The sequence below is a fragment of the Lathamus discolor genome, chromosome 1 (genome assembly GCF_037157495.1).
Source record: "Lathamus discolor isolate bLatDis1 chromosome 1, bLatDis1.hap1, whole genome shotgun sequence".
NCBI lineage: Eukaryota > Metazoa > Chordata > Aves > Psittaciformes > Psittacidae > Lathamus > Lathamus discolor.
This window is the reverse complement of record NC_088884.1, coordinates 89156893-89172576: the sequence shown is the minus strand read 5'-3', so window position 1 is coordinate 89172576 and position 15684 is coordinate 89156893. Positions and strand designations below refer to the sequence as shown.

Sequence of the window (15684 nt, the reverse complement as noted above, 5' to 3'; positions counted from 1 at the left end):
AATAAGAAATAACCAGCTTATTTCATATCAGAAGTACAGACAGCATATTAGGAACTTTTTTCTTGGAGGACCAGAACATTTAGCAATGTGGAAAGCGCATCCTTAGCTATTTTTATAAGCGGGTAGGTTAGGCATACTGGTCCTGCTTTAGAGCATTGGTATGAACTTGATGACTTTGCATTTCACTTTCAGCCTTAATTTTTGTAAAATTCACAGATACGCTCTAGATAGGAGTAATCATTATTTAACAATCTCACCAGTTAACCTATTGTATTGGTGCTTTGCTTTTTGTTGGAATTGATACTGAAATTAGCTTTTATTTTTGCAGTTTTGTTTCCAGCACTTTGCAAATCCAGGAGGTTCCTGTTCGGCCTTCACAAAGTGACAGTACTCAAGATTTCACTTACACAGACATTTTGGTTTTGTTTAAGATTTTCGCAAGCTTTCATTTATGTATTCAGGACGAACTTCTGATTTTGTTTGCAGTATCTGAATATCTGAACGATGAAATAATGTAAGAATATCAGATGTTGCATTTGGTGGCCCCAAGGACAAAATGTGAACACAGACACTGTGATGTTTGAAAGTTTTGTGAATTCAACTTACTTATTTGTGATACTTGTGTATAGGTCCAAATGCTGAACCTGTGGTTCAGCAAAGTGCTTCAGATGACAGTTTTAAGAATTATTTTAGTACTTTTGTTTATTTTGAAACAATTTTCTATTTTATATATTGTCACCTACCACATTGTTGAACTTCAGAAGTATATTTTATTCTAAAGAAAAAGCAGAGATAGCAACTTACAGATGACACAACCTGAAACTTTACTGATGGATATTTTTATCTGTAAATTTTATTGTTTAGAAGTTTAACTTTAAAAAATTATGTACAATGACTGTACTAGAATTTGATTTACCACTTACTTCTGTGTCAAGGTTTTGCCATTAACTGAAATAGATATAAGCATATGTCATTGCAGTTGAAATAAAGAATGTTTAATTGTCATAGCTGCAAAACTAGAGCTCATCCTGTTGAATGCTGTTTTCTTTTACAATGCTCAGAGAAGTTCAGGGCACATAAAATATACCAGGTTGCTAAAATATCATTTGTATATATACATGATGAATAGAATGTCCATGATAATGAGTAAAGGTTAAGGAAGGTGAAAGAATTACAGTACCATATGATATCATAATAAAAATTAAATCTTGCATTTCAGTGAGAAGCATTATTTAGCAAGTGGAAAACTAGAAGGATTAAGTCAGCCTGTGAACAAGGACCACATTTAACTGTCTTCTTCCTTTAGATAATTTTTATTTAGCCAGGTAAGAATTTTCCTTCCAGTATTGTCTTTTCCAGCACCTTGTGAGATCTTTCCCTCCACACTGCTTCCCCTGAATTGTGTAACTGACCAGAAAGGAGTCACAGGCTGCAGGTGGAAAAAGCCTGAACTACATACAGTCATTCACTTCTGTAAGTAATTTCTCCCTCATTTTCTCACTTTTTCTTTTCCTTGTTTTCTTTTTCTCTTCAACATGGAAGACAATGAGTTAATGAGTTGTCTCTCAAGCAAGACTTAATTTATAGACAATTTAAATGCTGAATAATGCCTCAATTCTTAGTGGTTGCTTAATTCATCCTGAGACTGTGACTGCCGTATGTGCTTATTTTTATGCCTTGTATTTAAATCCATGAACTATTCAGGGTACTAATGTTAATATATATGTGGAGTCTTATGCACAATATGAGTGAAATCAAGAGGTTCAGGGATTAGATACGTCTGTTTGTAAAAAAGGGGATTGTGAGTACTACACTTACAGTAACAAAGTCACTGCTCAGTTAATGATTTAACTGATGTTTCTGTATTCTGTATCTGTCTTCAGACAGCTATTTGCAGGTATAGCTGTTCTTGTGAAATACTTGACTGGAGCCAAAGAATAAATAGGCAGAGATAAACTACCAACAGTTGGGTTTTGTTTTGTTTTTTTTTCTTTTACATTAAACTGGTCCTTATAGATGTGGAGGTCAAAAAAGCGTTGCAAAAATCAGAGATGTGGGAGTTCTCCTTCTGAAGAGAGTTCCACTTTCTTCTTTTGCAGTGCTTAATTTCAGTAGTAGTCACAATAAAAGTCTTACATTTTTTAAACACAGACAAGTGGAAAATGTTGTGCCCCAATTTGCCTCCTAGTAGGTTTTCATGTGTGTAAAGGACATGTCTAGTTTATGCACAAGTCAGTTGATGTGTAACTGTGGTTTAAACCCAGCCACATAGCTCGTTCACTCACTCCACCACACACTTTCTCCCTCTTTCTTTCCTCCCCCCCACCCCTTCACCGTTCCTGGAGGGATGGGGAGGAGAATCAAGAGAATGTAACTCCCACAGGTTGAGATAAGAATAGCCCAGTAACTAAGGTATAACACAAATCACTACTGCTACCACCAATGATAATAATGATAACAGAAAATAACAAGGGAAGAGAATACGATACCACCCAATATGAGTCCGAGCCCCCTGAAGAGAGCCTATGCCCTTCTGGGTAACTCCCAGTTCATCCTGGGCATGATGTGCTGTGGTAAGGAATACCTCTTTGGCTAGTTTGGGTCAGGTGTCCTGTCTCTGCTTCCTCCTGGCTTTCCCTCCTCCTGGACAGAGCATGAGGCTCAGAAAGTCTTTGGTCAGACTAAAACATTTGTGTTACCAGCTCTGTTCCCAGGCCGAAAGTCAAAACACAGCACTGCACCAGCTACTAAGAAGGAGAAAAATGACTGCTACTGCTGAACCCAGGACAGTAACAAAGAAATGAATGGAAGTAAAGGCTGGCATTAGGAGAAAGCGTGCTCCATGTGACAAGCAAGAAGTTGCTAAAGAAAGGCTCTATTAGACCGTATTTGCTAAAACAAAATCTTAAAGAGGCCTGACACATTTTCTGTCACAGGTCTCTCCAGTTTGTAATTTTTGCCTCTCACACATTGAATAATTTTTTTTGGCAGTTCTTCCACCTTCAGGAAAATCTGCAGACATGTTTCTCACAAATTTAGCATGATCTAGCTGAATGAATGTTTTTCTTTACAATAGTAGGGAGGTTTGTTATGGCTTTGTAAAAGTTAAATCCTGAATAATATAGACCTATAATCCTGCTTTTACTAAAATTCTGAAGTTGAGCTAGCCAAAACCTCTCACGTGTGTTGTGAATGAAATTAAGTCCTGTTACTGTTATAAATTTCCATGATATATGCCTTGCATTCTGACATAGGCAGTACAGGGTTCACTATTTTCAATTCTAAATTTGGGTTCGTTTGAATGAAAAAAGAAAATAAAGTTGTAGAGTTGTCTAGAATATGCTTCCCTGCTTATGAAGAGTGTAGAACATTTTTGTGAATATTTTCAGTTTTAAGTTTTGTTTAGGGGAAAAAAAGTCTTTACTTTTGCAGATAAGAAATTAAGTATTTTCATTTCAGTTACATGCTGGATTGGTAGTTTCTCTGTAGCTACATTGAACGGACTGGCAAGAGATTGATACTATTGAGATATTGATAATCATGTAATCAATGATGCATGACGTATTTGATAGACTTTTCAAAAGATCGTTACTGTTGTCTTTCTGTTTAAGATCCAAAGACTATCATAATTTTTAGGAAGATACTCTAAGATTGACTATTATCATAATTTTTTAAAAAAGAAAATGGGAAGGTTTATTTTGTAGAATTTACACTTGACACATGACACATAGTAAATACATAGAAAGTACATCGAAAGCTTGCAAAAAGAAACAACCCACAAAAAACCCACACAAAACAAACAAAAACCTCATCCTTTTTCTAAAGGAGGATGACAGGTAAATGTTGCCCTTGTTCACAGGCTTACAGGCTGGCTTAATCATCTTAGGTTGCCATGTGTATATAACACTTCTCCTCATTGAAATACATGATTTGATAGGTATAACTCATTGGAGACTGGGTGTGTATTTCGCTGAAGTTAAATAATCCATAATAATAGGTACAAGAAGCAAGGAGCGGCATTTTTTCCGTATTATGGGACCCTTCTGCATTTAGGACAGTCATATTAGAAATACGTTTTCTGTACAGAGGTAGTGATGAGAGAGATATGATGAGAAAGTTTCATTTTTTCATGGAGGCACAGTATCACCCACATTCTACACTAAGAATGTGAGTGCTTCAGGAATGCTGTAGTACTGCAGGGATGGTTGTAATTGGGGCTACAGGAACAGCAGATTAAGGATGACTTTATCACTTAACAGTTGGAAATAAGTCCTTTTTATACTGCATTTTATTCTTCTTTTTCCTTATCCAGTAAATATAATAGATTTACTGTAGATGCCTACGTTAAGGGATCTGGATACCTGACAATTATATTGTTGGTTGATATTCAAGGATCACCTGCTACAAGATCAGGAGTGTTGCATCCCAACTAGAAGTAAGTGTAGCAGGAAGGCCAGGAGACCTCCTTGGATGGACAAGGAGCTGCTGAGAAAAATTCAAAGGAAAAAAGAGTCTTATAAAAGGTGGAAGCAAGGACAGTCAGCCTGGGAAGAATACAGGGATGTTGTCCGGGAAGCTAGGGACCAGGTTAGGAAAGCTAAGGCCCAGTTAGAATTAAACTTGGCTAGGGATGTTAAGGATAACAGAAAGGGATTCTACAGGTATGTAGCGAATAAAAAACAGACTAGGGACAATGTAGCCCTCTCTGAAAGCTATTGGGAGAACTAGCTACGCAGGATTTGGAGAAGGCTGAGGTTCTGAATTACTTCTTTGCCTCGGTCTTCAATGGCAAATGCTCTGACCACACCAACCAAGTCTTGGAAGGCAGACACGGGGACTGTGAGAATGAAGACCTTGGGCCCACTGTAGGAGAGGATCTGGTTCGAGACCATCTTAAAAACCTGAACGTGCACAAGTCCATGGGACCTGATGAAATCCATCCGTGGGTCCTGAAGGAGCTGGCAAATGAAGCTGCTAAGCCACTGGACATCATGTTTGAAAAATCATGGCAGTCAGGTAAGTTCCTGACGACAGGGAAAAGGGAAATATAATCCCCATTTTCAAGAAGGAAAATGGATGACCCGGAGAATTACAGACCAGTCAGTCCCACCTCTGTGCCTGGCAAAATCTTGGAGAAGAGTCTCCTGGAAGGCATACCAAGGCACATGAAAATAAACGAGGTGGTTGGTGACAGCCAGCATGGCTTCACTAAGGGGAAATCCTGCCTGACCAATTTGGTGGCCTTCTATGATGGGGCTATGGAACTGATGGACAGGGGTAGAGCCGTTGATGTCATCTACCTGGACTTGTGCAGAGCGTTCGACACTGTCCCACACGACACCCCAACTCTAAATTGGAGAGACATCAATTTGATAGGTGGACCACTCGGTGGATAAAGTACTGGCTGGATGGCTGCACACAAAGAGTTGTGGTCAATGGCTCAATGTCCAGCTGGAGACAGGTAACGGGTGGTGTCCCTCAAGGATCGGTGTTGGCACCGGTCTTGTTTAACATCTTTGTTGGTGACATGGACAGGGATTGAGTGCGCCCTCAGCAAGTTTGCCAATGACACCAAGCCGTGTGGTTTGGTTGATACGCTGGAGGGAAGGGATGCCATCCAGAGGGACCTCGACATGCTTGTAAGGTGGGCTGGTGCCAACCTCAGGAAGTTTAACCATGCCAAGTGCAAGGTACTGCACCTGGGTTGGAGCAATCCCAGGCACAGCTACATGCTGGGCAGAGAAGAGATTCAGAGCAGCCCTGTGGAGAAGGACTTGGGGGTGTTGGTCAATGAGAAAATGAACATGAGCCGGCAGTGTGCGCTCGCAGCCCAGAAAGCCAACCATATCCTGGGCTGCATCCAAAGGAGCATGACCAGCAGGTTGAAGGATTCTTCCTAGCACTAGAAATACAGAAACCAGATCATAGTACAGTCTTGCAGCTTCACAACCACCTGATATGCCGTATCACAGACCTTAAATATAAATGTAATTTATACTGGCAACCATTCTACCAGAAGAATTGATGATAACAAATGTAGCAGCTACTCAAGTTCAAATTATCATTTCATTAGATATTCCTTATTTTCCCTTAAAACATGTCCAAGCGTTATAGGACAAAGTGGGTGAAGTCAATTTTATAAATTTAGTAAACAAATACATTTCAGAGTTGACATATTTTCCAAATGTACTTTCTAAGAATATTTTCTAAATTTTTTCCACTGTTTTATTGGTTAAGGGTCAGCTAGATATCCTACCAGGGGGATATACTATGTTGTAAGCATAGTAGATCTGTAGAGTTCATGGGCTTTTTGATTTATAGGAGTTTCCTATATGTTTTCTTTAATGAAAGTATCTGACATAAAAAAAAATCAGGCTGTGCCACATAGCTGAAATTTCCTTCTTGGCGAGTAAACTAAACATTTTTGTTCTGTTGATACTTTTTGCCAGTGATGTAGGGGCTAAACTTGTGAGATGCATGTTAAGTTGTAGGTTCAAGTTCTACCACCTCTGGCCTGGGAGGTAACTTTTATGTGGTGAGGAAATTAGACATCCAGTACATCTACTGCAGTCCATTTTCGTTGTGGGTAAACAGCTTTTCTCCAAGCGCATAACACTGTCTGCATCTCCTAAATGGAATTTAGACTGTAGCTTTGCTATAGGCTTCATGGACAATGAATAGCCGTGATACCCCAGCTACTGTGTCTCTAGTTCCCTCCTTAATGCAGCAGTGGAACAATCTGCAACTGCTATGTTACTGAGAGATGGGCTTTCTCTGTGTCTGCCTGCCTGTGCTCCCACCGTCCCTCATTGGAGTCCTAGCGCTGAAGGCTCTCTTGACACACTGCCATGACAGAGGAAGGATGAAGAGCATCACCCCTCTAGAAGCTGTTCTCCTTGCTGAGTTGCCACCTGGATTAGAAAGGACCCGTATAATTTTGTATCCCTTTCTCAAGTCACTATGTGGGCTGTAGTACAGGTTTGAAAGGTGATCGCAGAGACTGGCAGACCTAAGCTAAGAATCCTCTTTCTTGATGCAGACATTATGTATGAATGCCTATGACCAGGCACCTTATCTTGTTTTACCAGAAAATGGATAAATGATACTCTTGCTGCCCTGAGAAAAAGGTTGTGAACATGTGTTAGAATCCCTTGAGTTGAGGTGAGGTGATCCTGGAAACTTCAGCACAGTTCCAAGACAAGTGTCATCCTGGGTGACAGTGGTTTGTTTCCAAGGCACTTGTTCATCTGGGTACAGTTGCTACTTGGAAGTGTTTCGAACTAATGTCTCAAAGTCTGGAGGAACCTTCAGTCCTGACACAGGGCAACTGTGTTAACCTTGCTTTATCCTTGGTTGTTTGGGGCAAGGCAGCACTTGTACTGATGAATATCACTAAGTTTTAGGCCTTAGTGTCACAGACATCATAAAGAATAGTATCTCATACTTACGAGGCAGGAATATGTCATGCAGTGGATATTCTATTATTGGGTGTAGTAGTTTTTAATTCTTCTTCCTTAACATACCCCTGATACTCTGCTCACAAGAATATTTTGCTTTAAATGAGAATAAATTAGGGGAAATTTATTTGTGATTTAAAGCAGCTGAGCTCTCCCTCAGTGGCAAAGCTGTTTGCTTCAGAGAGGGCAGGCTTGTGTCTCCTTTCAGAGACATGCAGCATATTTCAGTATGTACACATTACATAACTTGTCCCACATTTCTTTCTCTTTTTAGTATCCCACTGTTAGGAAAATTACATTCTCATTAATCATTATAGCTTCTCATCTTATTCTGTGAAAAGAAATTACCTTCTGCTGCCCTTCCTGCACAGGAACATATTTGAATCCAAGCAAGTATATATATGTGATTAGTTCAGGGACGGGAGTATCAGCTAATGGGCAATCTGCTTCTGCAAAAGTATGAAACCAGGATTTGTCTCTGTACTCAGTGGATTGCAATGCTGTGTGGTAGTGTCACTTGCCAAATAAGATTTTCCCTTCAGCACATGCATAGCGTCTTAGAGTGTCAATGGAAACTGTGTACATTCGCTGCAGGGAGACCTGCAGTTCAGTATTAAATGTAATGCTGAATCCTACAACATATTGTATCTTGTCTGCATGTGAAAGTATTTTGGCTGGAAAAGCCACACTTGCTAGAAAGCACCTGTACAGTTGGGAAAAAACAGCAGGCCTCTAAATTCCTTTTTATGACTGTCACCAACTTTGCAGAGACTGTTTTTAGAAAACATTAAAATCTAGATACCTAAAATTACATGTGCAGCACAATATTCAGACTACAAAACAGTGGGCTGATTTTAAGACATGATAGGCATTTGTGTGTTTTACTGTTTATGGGTCTCAGCACTTCTGAAAAGTAAGTATTTTTTATTTACATGTTTTGGACATGAATTTAGTGACTTAGCTTATCCAACACTGTAAATATAGAGGCTAGGTTATTTTTAGACTTCACAGTGCAATACTGGGTAAAAGGACTTTTGAAAAAAGGATTATTAGTTACAAAGCCACAAACTTGGAACAAACTTTTTTCAGTAACTGTTGATTTGTTTTTATTCAGGACATTAACTGGGAAGACTGAGATAGCAAGTTAAAGGCTGACTGCAGATGATCTGATGGGAACAGATCCTATATCTAGAGGTTTTCTTCAGTTTTCTTCAGTGAAGAGATCTGAGGAAAAGTCGTCCTCAGGATAGATTGAATTTTCTCTTAAAGTACTTGTAAATTAGTACTCTATATAGTCTGAATTCAGGATTACTTGTACATGGAAAATAAGTTTCTTATTTGGCCTCTGAAGAGAGATGAATTAACATTCATAACCTGCTCTTGTGGAAAAGCATATGTTATAGTTTAGAAAATAAATATACAATGCTAAGAAAGAACAGAACTTTCAGTACAAAATACGTTAATTTCATTCAGACCAGTACCTAAGAATTAAGCTTTTCTGCTGACTTCTTCAGTTTTGTGGTGAGAAATTAAATCCTTATGTATTGGAGGCAGCAGAGATTAAGAAGTCATCTAAATAAACCTTCTGGTCATCTTCAGCTGACCATCATGTGACTAAAACAACTGATGTTACTTTGCAACCATGCAATATTTGCTGACTTTATAGGTATTGAGTGTCAGCATCCGGGCTTGTGGGGCAGGGACACCTGGATGCATTTTAAAAACTTTCAGTGATTATTTGTTTAATAAAGTAGCAGAATTACTGTTTGTTAGTAAGGTGACACTTCTAAAGCTTCAAGTCTACCTCTGTCATTTGTGAAAGTTCTTCTCAAGGTATTTTTGCTTAGGCAGACGTAATATTAGCAGAGAAGTAGTAGGGTCTGTTGGTTTTGTGGTTTATCCAGAGTCAGAAATGAGATGTAGACCTAATTTTTGATGTTATTGTCTGGCTGTACTTGTTTTTCATTTGGTGTTTTCATTATCAAAGAGACTTCTGTCTTGTTACAGTTTATTGTTTGCTGAGGAAAAAGATATGCCTTTCCTCACTAACAAACTGGTCTCCATGTGAAATTGGAGATCCTTCTTTCAGAAATTAAAGCCCAACCTGAAAAAGATTCAAGACTATTTTTATCACCATTAAAAAAAAAAAAAAAAGCCAACCAAAAAACAAACAAAGAAAAATCAATCATACTTGAGCTTTCCCTCCCCTCCCATCTATCTTGTATGTAGGGAACTGATTTCTGCAGTCAGTGATGCAAATCATTATCAACCATTTTTAGTTAATTTTCTTTAAATGGCACTGATAATGTTACTGTTCTACTTTGTGACATTTCCAGTGTTTGGGTATTTCCTGAGGATCCCATTAACTTCTAAGTTAATTGCAGTACTCGTGACTGAAATGTAAAAAGCATGTAGTTAAGCAGATTTTCCTTTTGTAAAGGTAGCATAGAAGTACCATTTCTGCATTGCTGTTTCACCAAGGTGTGTCATGACCTTATTTTTCAAAAGTTCTAACATTGTTCCAAAACAACTTTAAAAGGCTCTGCTTGTCAGTACCTAATCTTATTACATGAAGTTGAATACTGTATCATTAGCTTAAGCAAGTATAAAATTTAAAACTGTAACACATCATAGCTGAAGAAATGTTACTATATTATACCCCCAACTATACCTTTCAGTTTGACCCCCGTGAAGTACAAAGTACTGCATTAGTTTTTGCTGTGTAGATCACATGTAGTATACTATTGTGCATACTATTTCTAATATACTATTTCTAATATGCTATTTCTAAATTTGTGATTAATTTAGTAATTTATTATTAATCTGTTATTAGACTCATGCACAAAAGATTCCTCAAGAAGCAGATTGCTATAGCAAATACATATTTTACAGTATTTTTGGAAAGTGTATGATAGGTTGGATACTACTCTTTACCAGTATGAGCAAAACCATTGGAGGTAATCATTGCTAGATTACTATATCCAGATTGCACTATGATCAGTCTGCCCCTTTAATATTTTTTATAAAAAGTAATTTACTGCATTCAAATAATCGTGAAGTACATAACTTTTAAGCAGAGAATCAAAGACCAAATTTTGATCCATAGTTTTCTTTCCATAGATGGCTGCAAGAAGAAATATTTCAAAATAGAAGGAATATTTCACTCTTGAGATATGCTTTATTCTATCTTAATGTTGCTGCTCTTATTTCTTTCTTTCTTCACAGATTCACTTTGTTTAGAAACTTTCCATGACTTGTGAGCTTGTTAGATGATTAACAGAAAGCAAAACTCCTACCATCTCATATTTTCCACTTTACAAGAGTCCAGCCATGCCATAGATATTTTCCATTCTTGGTCTTCTATTCTACAGATGTGGAACTACACTATATAGGAATTCATTGTGGAATTGTGCATGTGTCTTTTACCTTACTGAGTTAATTTCTTTATTACTTTAGCTACACTGAATGTGGGCATTGAGCCCAGTGGAGTAACACTTACAGTACCAACAACTTTCTACACCTTAATTCAGATAAAACTTATCTGTCAAATCAAATCGAAACTGCCGGCATTTGCAGATTATTTACTTTTGCAAATTCCTCTTTCACTTACGATCATGAACAGAACTAAAAGGGACAGGAAACTGTTGAATGCAAAGGTCTTGAACTTCAAGTTGTCTTAATAGTTCCATCCCCCTTGAAAAATATATTGCAAAAATAAATGTCACTGGTGCAGAACTTGGGGCTTTTTTGAATGGAGATCTAGGAGTGTAAAGCTCATTTCCCTAAAGTGTGGACTTCCTTTCATCTTAACTGACAGATGCTATGCTTCAACATCATTTCAGTGGGAAAAAGAGATAGATATAATATAGAGAATATATACATAAATGCAAAGGCTTAAAGTTTTGGTGTGGTTGTTTTTTTTCCCCTAAGGAAGTATTTATCTTGATGTTGTTATACTTGGATTTAGAATAAATAGCCATGTTCTGTAGCTATAGGAAAGAAGAGGCTTGGACGAGCAGTATCTTAGGGAGGACAGATAAAATGGTTTTGCTTTTTTCCCTGTATTGTATTTACTATTAGAAATTCAATTTAAATTAACAGCTGTATAATACATTATCCTATTTGGAAGTGGAAGATAACTTGGCCATGTGTGGCAAGGAAGCTGGAAGCACCAATGTCTGCGTGATTTTTGCTAGTCCACATAATGCATTTTAATTACTCCAACTGGCTTCTCTTTCTCCAGTCTGTGTTATGCCTTAGTGTGTTACTCTTATACTGTGTGTGCAATGGCTGGAGTTTGTGGACATGTATTCACATAAACTGACTGTACACTTGTCACTTATTCTGACAGGCTGTTCCCTGGTACTTTGCTTTTATGAAAGATTCGTTAGGAATGGATATGTTGTTTTCCATTCATGTCCCTTTTTCCAGAAGATTTTTATTTCCAGAAATTAGTATTGGTAATTCATTAAAATTTTTTTTTCTTTAAACTTTTTGTTTCTAAGAATACCCTGCCAGCAAACTGATCTTATCTACATTTATTAACAATCTATGTGTTTAGAAGCAGAAGTTAACTCTGCTTTGTTGAGAAAGTGTCAAGTTTGTAAAATTTTACTCATTTTTAAATTAATCATGCAACTTCTTATTAAAGCATTTTTCAAGGAGTCACAAAAACTCTTGCGCCATCTACAGTGACTTAGTTTTTAACATATGTCACCTTCTCCCCGGATTAATGGAAGAGACTCGTGACATAACCATGCCTTCATTTGGTGCCTTTGAATATGGCTTTGCTATTCTTTTCCCTTTAGTGGCACAGTTGAGCACCTTGGTAGCAGCTGACTGTTAGGATAGATATAAACAAACATGTGCTCCTTAGTAACACACATTACCAAGGCCATCTGAATCTTAATTATTTAAGATTGAAGACATTGCCAGTGATGATCTGGAAGTGGCTCATGGGGAAGCTCAAATATTCTTTTAATTTGGATGTGATTTGTTTGCTTTATTATGGACTTTAAGTGAGACTAGAGTGGTGACATAGGAACGGGCAGGGGCTTCCATTACGATAAAACAGATGCGGACTCCCCTTTTATTTCTTCTGGGGTTTTTTTAACTAATCCTTCAGCTGCCCTTTAAGGTTAGTCACTATTCGCCCTGCTATGGTGCCTAATAATAAACAGCTCCAAAACCTTAAATAGAATTTGGTAAGTTTTGTCTGGCAGACTGGGCCATAACTCAGTCAGTCTCTTGAATTACTAGATTGTTCCTTCAAAAGATTTTGAGCTTCCTTACCATTCCTTTTCTGAGCTGTAAGAATGAAATCATGCTGATTGTTAAGCATGTCCTACTACTATAAATAGTAAGTAGATTATAGGTGACAGTTAGAGCCGGGAATGCCTGTGTTGAAGTCCATCGTTACCATTGTTTCAACAGCCTTGGGCAATTCACGTGTTCTTTTATTGTCATATTTTCTTCCATGTGTACAAGGAGATGACATCTATCCACCCCATGTTGTTGAAGTCAGGAATAATTAGCTAGTATCTCAGTGGTAGTCATTAAGTAGTGCTGTATGAATACCTGATATATCATCTTATTTAGCTCAAAAGTAAAGTTATATGGCATTTGAATTCTGCTTCTGCTGCAGCATATAGTGGGCTACCTGATAAATATGTTGTTTGGTTTTGGTGTGCAGACTGATCTCCTTTAACTGTATCATATCTTCTCTATTGAAACAGAGGTCCTTTCAGGGAGAGCATGCAGTATATTAGCGTATAGGAATTGCCTACCACTGCCTTCTAATGGACAGTGCTAGACTAAGTTAAAATGCTTAACTTGGTTTGGGCTTCAAAGTTGGACACTGAAAGAATACACTAACATTTCTTCAGGAATTTGAGTTATGAAAAAGGCAATTGCTTTGTCAGTAGATCTCCATTTCAGGATCTTTTCTGTCTTCAGCCATTAACAAATACTGGATTTTACTGGTAGTGATTTGCAAATAACTTTAGATACCATTGCTCATGGATACTGACTTAGCAATTTTGTAATTATTTTCCACTAAGGAAACAGAAGCATCTAACATCTACAGCCTAGCCCATCCCAACAACACAGCTCGAGTATTGGAAAAAAAGAGGGAGAGAAAAACATAATATTCTGTTAGTAAGTTTGAAATGCTTAGTGACAAATAGACAGGCTTTTAACAGAAAACAAATTAAATTCACCAGCCAGTGTAATTATTACACCTAACTACAGGACTGTGTAGGGTCTTCATATTACTGAGTGTCCAAAACATGAGTCTGCTTAGCTCTTTCATAAAAGAGGATAAAAATAAATATAAACTCTTTGATTTTATTTTTTTAGTGGTGTGATATGCCAGGCACAGCTACAGGTTGGGCAGAGAAGAGATTCAGAGCAGTCCTGCAGAGAAGGACTTGAGGGTGTTGGTCAATGAGAAAACGAGCCGACAGTGTGCGCTCACAGCCCAGAAAGCCAACTGTGTCCTAGGCTGAGTCAAAAGAAGTGTGACCAGCAGGTCGAAGGAGGTGATCCTGCCCCTCTACTCTGCTCTCGTGAGACCTCACCTGGAGTATTGTGTGCAGTTCTGGTGTCCTCGACATAAAAAGGACATGGAAGTGTTGGAGCAAGTCCAGAGGAGGCCCACGAGGATGATCAGGGGACTGGAGCACCTCCCATATGAAGATAGGCTGAGAAAGTTGGGGCTGTTCAGCCTGGAGAAGAGAAGGCTGTGTGGAGACCTCATAGCAGCCTTCCAGTATCTGAAGGGGGCCTACAGGGATGCTGGGGAGGGACTCTGCATTAGGGACTGTAGTGATAGGACAAGGAGTAACAGGTTAAAACTTAAACAGAGGAAGTTCAGGTTAGATATAAGGAAGAAATTCTTTACTGTTAGGGTGGTGAGGCACTGGAATCGGTTGCCCAGGGAAGTTGTGAATGCTTCATCCCTGGCAGTGTTCAAGGCCAGGTTGGACAGAGCCTTGGGTGACATGGTCTAGTGTGAGATGTCCCTGCCCATGGCAGTGGGGTTGGAACTAGATGATCTTAAGGTTCTTTCCAACCCTAACTGTTCTATGATTCTGTGATTCTATAATATGACTTGGTCAGGGCATGAAGTCTTCAGTGGCAGAAAGACATAATGGATTACCAATTCTGTTTAGAATACTGCTTAGCAGTATTGCCTTCTAACTTGCTTAGCCCTTAGCCCTGTGTCCCAGCTGTCTTTCTGTCTGTGCTTGACCTTGGGTGACAGGGACCAGAGTCATGTGTTTCATAGATTGCAGCAGCCCCTAAAATGCAGAGGAGAAATAAAAGCATGGAAACCTACCACATCCTACAGTCTAATATAGTCATATCTTTTTGCTTTACTTCTAACACATGATTTTTTGTTGTTTCTTTTTTTTTTCCCTCTCACTCTCTGCCTATCTCATATCTTCTGTGTTCTGTGAATAATCTGTGTGTATGTAGGTGGCTGTTCATTATAGTGCACAGCCTGTTCGGCTTAACTATGCTTTTTTCAGGAGGTATACATGCTTTAACAAAAAATATAATGCATATCATACACCCTATATTGTCTGAAAGGAAGATCATGAACAATGGCAAAAATTGAATACAGGGGAAAGTAATAAATATCAAAGAAAGACACAGCAAAATTAATATCTGGGGAAAAAAATTACAATAAGCCTTGGAAATGCCCTAAATCATCACTGTAGGTATGAACTTAGTCCTAAAGCCCTTTTACGTTCTTTGCTCTCTGGTGCACAGTTTATGGCAAAGCATTCAAAGGAGTAGAAATTATTATAAAGGTCACAAGGAAAAATAAAGCTACTGTTGCTACTATCTAAATGTTATCCATCCAAACATCTACCAGCTGCCATCCAAACATGTTTATACTGCTATTCATTTGAGGATAAATACAGAGGAGCCACATATAACTCTAGTAGTACACATCCAAAGCACTGTGATCTAATCTAATCTGTATCTAATTCTGTCAGGGTAAATAGCAGTAAAACACAGGAAGAGATGACTATTGATCTGTTCCTTCGAGAAACCTCCATATTCATTTTGAAAAAGTATCTACCTAAATTTCAAGATCTTTATGGCTACCAAAATAACAGCATTCATCTCTTCACTGTCCTTGGATAGATTAGCTGGTTTGTTGATGATCCATGTCACAAGTACAGAACTGTCCCATCTGATGTCTGCAAACCTACAT

The 15684-nt window shown here is 38.3% G+C and overlaps 1 long non-coding RNA gene across 1 annotated transcript in view; it reads left to right on the top strand.

The window, feature by feature from the left end:
• The window catches only part of LOC136017475 (uncharacterized), a 37985-nt gene extending 36969 nt beyond the window's left edge, over positions 1 to 1016 (top strand). Inside the window, exon 3 of the long non-coding RNA XR_010613942.1 lies at positions 329 to 1016. This is a non-coding gene — a long non-coding RNA (uncharacterized LOC136017475). The remainder of the gene's footprint in view (positions 1 to 328) is intronic.
• The last annotated feature ends 14668 nt before the right edge of the window (positions 1017 to 15684 follow it).